Genomic DNA, 6,715 nt, shown 5'->3' on the forward strand with positions numbered 1-6,715 from the left:
GCGAATCTCACGCGATAGAAGTAAAACTTCTGAGGTTATCGAATGTTAAATCCAACAACTATCTTCTAAACTAGTTTTTTTGTGCTAGCTGAAATGAGATATAAAAAAAAACTTCTGATTCTCTTGCAGTCGCATCATTTACAGTCTAAACGGGCGTTTGATGTCCTTGGAACTCTCACGAACTATCAAACACACACCCCCGCTTCCCAACTCGATGAGATATCGAAGCGTTCCCAAAGGATGAGTGTGTCTGGAAATTTTGTCAAACATCTACATTATTTTATTCCCCTAAACATACTGAGAAATTGCATTTTCTGGATGTTATGCCGAAAATAATATTTGGAAAGAAAAGTGATTTGTCTCCTCCGAGAATCGAAGCCCGGTTCCCTTGCATACCGGGCAAGAGTGCGCTAACCAATACACCAGAGACACACTTTTCAATTCCTTATAACACGCATTAGTAGCGTGGAGCGCTGGGTGGAGACAGCAGCCTCCCTTAACCACAGCAATTTTCGCCCCAGTTGGCGTTTTTGTATTGAGAGATGGTAGTTTTTCGGCCCGAAATGTACTGAGAAATTGTATTTTTTCTGGATATTTATGCCAAAACCAATACATTTAATAACATCCAGAAAATTCAAATTCTCAGTAATGAGGTTTTTCTTATCACTGCGAGAATCTCTCGGTTCTCACCCCCCTCACAACCTAGACTAGGGCTCCCTGGACTAAGATATTTGATGGGCCTCGTCTACTATGAATTTATAGCGCTATCTATAATGTATGGGGGGGGGGGGGTTCCATGGTGCTCACATAAACCCCACACTGATGCTTGATTTCGCACTCAGAAGTTATTCACCGACAGCTCGGATGAACAGCCGATGATTCACAATGCATCATGATTATTTCTGTTAAGGAATATGTCAGTGATATGATTCGTCTTTTGGAAATTTTTTATCCACTAGAAGTGAGGGTTCTTGGACCGCAGAATTTACGGGTACCCTGGGGCATCTAAACACACGAGTCCCATCTGGGCACAGCACGGGTACCCATGGCCTCTACATCCTACAGTAGGGACCCTAGTTGCTGTAGTGGTCGAGTGGTCAAAGTGACTCGCATCGCGAGGTAACGGGTTCGAACCTCACCATTGCCCCCGGTGGTGGTCGGGCGAAGTTGGTTTTCCGTGGTTTCCAACTTCGAGGCGCGAATGCGAGCCAATATCTCTCCGTTTAAAATTCTCGACACAAAGAGCAACAGGCTTGCAAACGGTACAAATATTCAATCGTTAGTGCCTTCATTTCCAACCCATCTCATTAAAGGGTCATTAAGTATTACGTCAGCATCGATGGGGGGAGGGGGTTTCCGATTTGCTAACTTTTGATGGGGGAGGGGGGGGGGGTTTGATGATGCTTACGTCATTAACCCCCTTTATGAAGATATGAAATAATCTTAATGGCATCTTACTCGGTGAGTCAAAAACGGAAAAAACCTTTCGATAGTTATTGAGTACCTGAACTAACATTATACCCCTATTGATAAGTTCCCTACAGAGCCACTTTAATGATCTCTAAATGTTCCACGGATCGTTTAAGTGTTCTGTAACTGTGTCACGGGTTACTTAGGTGATCTTTGAATGTGATAGTGATCTTTGAGGCCTACTTCGGTGATCTGAAAATGTGCCACGGGCCACTTAAATACTCTGGACTTGCGCCGCGGGTCATTTAAGCGATTTGTAAATGTACCGCCTAGTTCATATTTACAAAATTTGGTTGGGGGGGGGGGGCTAACCACATCAGTTAACCTTCAGGGCCCCATTTGGTCTGCGGGTCAAGGGTTTAACCATGTATGGCTGAAAGGGTGGGTCGCAATGAATTTTTTTAAAGAAAATTTTTGAGTTCTTACCCTTCAAATAGCATTGAAAAATTAACAGAAATCTATTACAATATATATATATAAAGGTATTTCCTTTCGAAATTTTAATTTTAAAAAAATATTTTTGCATTGAATTTTTTTTTTTCATCTGAGGAGGAGGGAGGCGCACGAGCTCCCTATGCCCTCCCCTCCCGCGCAAGTTTCTGATCCCACCAATATGCGTTAGGAGGTAAGGGGCAGTGATGACAAAATTTTGCTGACAAGGAGGGGGGGGGGGAAGAGTCAAAAATGGCTAAAAATGTACTTACGTAATACTTGAACGGCCCCTAATTTCAGTAAAGTGAGACATAGCCAGAGTTGGTATTTGGTGTAGCAGTGAGCAACCTAGAGTTAGTTGATGATAAGAACGAGTGACCTAGCTAATGAATAACAAAGTGAGCGACGTAGTGAGTGATCTAGGAAGTAAGTGACCGACATACTAAGAGAGTGATTGAGTGGCATAGTGAGTGAGCGATCTGGTGAGTAAGCGAGTGTCCTATGACATAAGCGAGCGTCCTATGACATAAGCGAGCGTCCTATGATGTAAATTAGTGTCCTATGAAGTAAATTAGTGTCCTATGAAGTAAGTTAGTATCCTATGAAGTAAGTGAGTGAGGTAATGAGCGACCGAGTGACCTGGTGACACTCACTGACTCATTTTTTAACTGAATTACTCACTCATACGTTCACTTGTTCACTCGCTCATTCACCCATGTCGAGGGAGCGACCGTTGTCGGTGAATTTTCGCAGCGATGAATTTTCCATTCGGTGAATTTTCCGGACGTAGGTTAGGTTAACGAAAACGAGCCACGACTGTGATTGAAATTCCGTGGAGTTTTCGCGAATTTGGAGCGAAATTTATGATGAAGTAGAACACCAGCCACAGAAAGTAGCCAAAATTCGAACTTCCTTGAGCTGAAAGTAGCCAAAATGTAGCAGCTGCCATTCTGATAATCTTTTTCTTCTCTCTACGTATATTTAGTTTTGTGTAATTGCGGTGATGACGACATACGAGATTTCGCTTTGAACAGTGAAAGGAGGAACGATTGCATCAGATCCGATGAGTTGTTGTTTACAACTAAAAATAACCCGCAAATAACATTCTGTTGTCGGACAGTGGTTCTTAACCTTTTTTCCCCCATACCACACCCCACCCCCCCCCGCAGTGCAATTAAAAAAAAATTAACCTTCCCGCTCCCATCTTGAATAATGTGTTGTACAGTCGAATCCCGTTTTAACGAATACCGTTATAGCGAAAATCTTGATTTAACGAACACTTTTCTAATCCCTCCAAATAAGTTTACATAGGAACAATGCTAGGAAACCTGGAATTCCTTTACAACGAAATTTCGTTTTAACGAAGTGATTCCTCCGGTCTCTTGGAGTTTGAAATAACGGGATTCGACTGTATATTTGTCAGAAATTTTAGTTTTCTGCTATTAGTACAGTCCACGCCGCTTAACGTGATCGCGTCGGGACTCCTCCTCACCAGATCATAGTCTCTCTGTTTCGATGAAGATGTTTTAGCAGGTTGTCGAAGACCTGTGCTGGGAAATGTGCGTGTATGTGTTGCGAACTTAACGTGAAGCTTGTATCTGTGTAATGCTTGTTATGTGTGGTGGTGGTGCCGGCTGCCATCAATTTTTCTAACTATGAGTAAAGGGTAATGATTGAATAATTGCATCGTTGCAGACCTGTTGCTCTCCGTGGCGAGACCATCACTGTGACGACGGTGGGGTTCGAACCCGGGTCCTCGCGATTTGAGTCCGTCTCTCGACCACCCCAGCGGCATTAAGTCGGAGTTTCTGATAACAATAACCGAATGATAATTATATCAGAAAAGTACAATAACGGGTTGTATGGCAAACTGGTATTGATGGAAACTAGACAACTGTTTTTTTCTTTCCTACATAATTCTATTCTAAAACGAGACCATAATTTTCCTTTAAGCTAAAATTCTGCGTTTTTATTGTTCAGCCATTGTGAGGCGTTAGAATGGATTTGTCTAATGTTATCACGAATCGCGATAGTTTCTTTAATGCACACAATGCGTTTTTTCATGGATTACCTTGAGAAAGTCTCTTGAGAAAGAGGAAAGCTCTTCTTTTATTCATCATATATTTTCCTCCACTATATAGAAGTACATCCCCACTTCCCATCTCAGAGAGATATCGAAGCGTTCTCGGATGATGGATGTATCCGGAAATTTTTAATTTATGCGACAAAATAGCAAACAACGATATTTCATATACAGTCAAACCTCGTTAGTGCGTCACCCGGGTAACATTTTGTAAATCCCAATTGTCCTCTATGGGGTTCTAATGTTATTAAACTCCTGATAAATCGTCGCACAACCTTGCTTAAGGAGTCCCTTTTGTGAATGCTCTGTCTCGAAAATTACCATTCAAATCTGAAATGCTTCGTACAATATACACAATATGTTCACCGTTCACTTTTACCACGTCAAAGATCATCTACCTAGCATTCCAGCAGCAGAAGCCTCCATTTTCCTCCCCCCACCTTTCACTGCAGGTTTGTTGGCAGATTCTTTCAACATTGAGCTATTTATTGTTTGGGAATGGTTCAGCTGGAATTTTTTTTATATATAGAGAGAAAGAAAAAGAACGGGAGGTGCATATTTTAAATAGTACATGCACCCTCAAGTGGTTGATGACACATGCTTCTAAAATATTAACTAATATCATATAGTGCTTTTTTCATATGGCACATTAATCAAAATCTGGTTGCTAATTTCAATCGAAGAATTGTTTATTTGATAGGTGGCAGAAAGGGTTATAGTTTATTCATGTTTTTCTCACATGTAATGCAGGGTGATCACTATCACCTTGCAATGAGAGAAGGAAATCCCGCATATTCTTGTGCTGAGAGCTATTTTTCATGAGGTCTAGTCTGGAAAAGTCATTAGTGTGCACTATAACAAAAATTTTTAGGTCTCCTCCACCTGCGTTGGCATCTATCGGCAAACTGGATGTTGATTGATAGTGCTCCGATAGATATCGAAAAGTATTGCGTTTTCTGGATATTTCACGATCACCTTTCTTTAGAATAAGGATGAACTGGGCCAGGATCGAGCTACTCCTCAGACGAAATTGTGCCACTACTGTTACACTATTGGAGAAAGTACTAAGTTCATATCGAAAGCTAAAGTTAAGATCCTAAGAATGTTCCTCTTTGACTACAGTAAATGTAGTGTTCGATGAGTTACAAACCCAGACAGCATTTTGTGGAACTTTATATTCAAATTCAAGTTCTTTCGAGTACCCTTTTAGACATTCATCATCGGTAATCGCATTTGAGGGCGTCTGCATGACATTATCTCCAAACCTACCACGCTTACGTATTTGAGACATGACTGACAACGTTACGGATGCCTAGTTCGCGTCGGGAAAAAGAACTTTGTATGTAGAGGTCTTCGTTTTAGTGAACTATCGTTTAGTTCTTTACCCCCCTCCACTACCTATAGGAATGCGCATGCACGATCCTTCCCTCAGTCCACGCAGCGCCACTCCAAACTAAACGTCCGATTCAGACTAGTTCTTATCGTTCTTCGAACTACGAACGACAAAATCGTTCCTCGTCGTTTAGGTTTTCGAGCCGTAAACTATTACTGAGGAAGTTTTTTTTTAATTTTTTTAGTTTTAATTAGGTTTTTGTTTTAATTAGTTTTTTTGTCCAAGTACTTATCAGAAAGTAGTTTCCATCCCGAAGAATGGAACTACTGCTATTGAACCCACACACATTGCACCTCGTCCATATTCCTCTGTGGAACGAATAACAAATCGGTACATGTTGGAATGTGCGTGTTGTGAACCTGATGTGAGGTTTGTTTCTGTGTAATACTTATTGTGTGTAGTGCCGCCATCTGTCATCAGTTTTTCTTACCATGCGTGAAATGTAATGATGGAGTAATTGTACCGTTGTAGGCCTGTTGCGAGACTTTTCGAGAGATCGGCTCACATTTGCGCCTCGAAGTTCGGAACCGCAGAAAATCAACTTCAGCCGACCATCACTGTGGCGACGGTGGGGTTCGAACATGGTTCCTCGCTCAATGTAACCTAAATTTTGTGCCTTCTTGGCCGCTGGTGGTCTTTCGGTGCTTAGTGCTCCGGGCGTCGCATCGCTCTTCCACCATGGCCCAAACCCTATGGATGACCAGCTTATATCCTTTATGGGGACAGAGCGGGGATCATGGTCGGTTTCGGGTCCTTGCGATGCGAGTCCGTCACTATGACCCCTCGACCACCACTGAAACTTTCTCTTTAGAACTAAAAGACACTCAAATTGTTTTACTATTATTGGTTATATCTCTTATAAGAGGGTAGGAAAAAAACCCAATTTACCCAGTGTCTGCTTCTCACACGGGCAAACGGGGCACGTGCACAGGGTCCCCGAAATTTGCTGTCTTCGTATTTACTATAATTATTATGTACAAATTATCTACTGTATTATTATGTAACATAATAACACTCTTACTATGCCTCAAAGCATAGATCGACCAGGATCGTATGCAGGATTGAATTTTGGAAAAGGGCGGGGGGAGCACAAGGGATCTCTTCCAGAGAATTTGAGTTACCAACATTCAAAAATCATTTAAATTTACAGATAATTACTTAAATAGCAAAAAAAGTCGTTGCTTTTTTTTTTCTCGTTAAATTTTTTCACAAACATATTTAAAAATAATTTTAATTTTTGATCGTCTTAGGCTGGTGCGGAACCCTACGTCCCACCCTACACTCTCCCTCAAAGGACGCTACGTATAGGGGGGGGGGTCCCAGAATGTTTGCCGAGG

This window comes from Pholcus phalangioides, unplaced genomic scaffold (assembly GCF_987345545.1).
Source record: "Pholcus phalangioides strain wild (caught in Gottingen) unplaced genomic scaffold, Ppha-v1.0 ptg000004l_1, whole genome shotgun sequence".
Taxonomy (NCBI): domain Eukaryota; kingdom Metazoa; phylum Arthropoda; class Arachnida; order Araneae; family Pholcidae; genus Pholcus; species Pholcus phalangioides.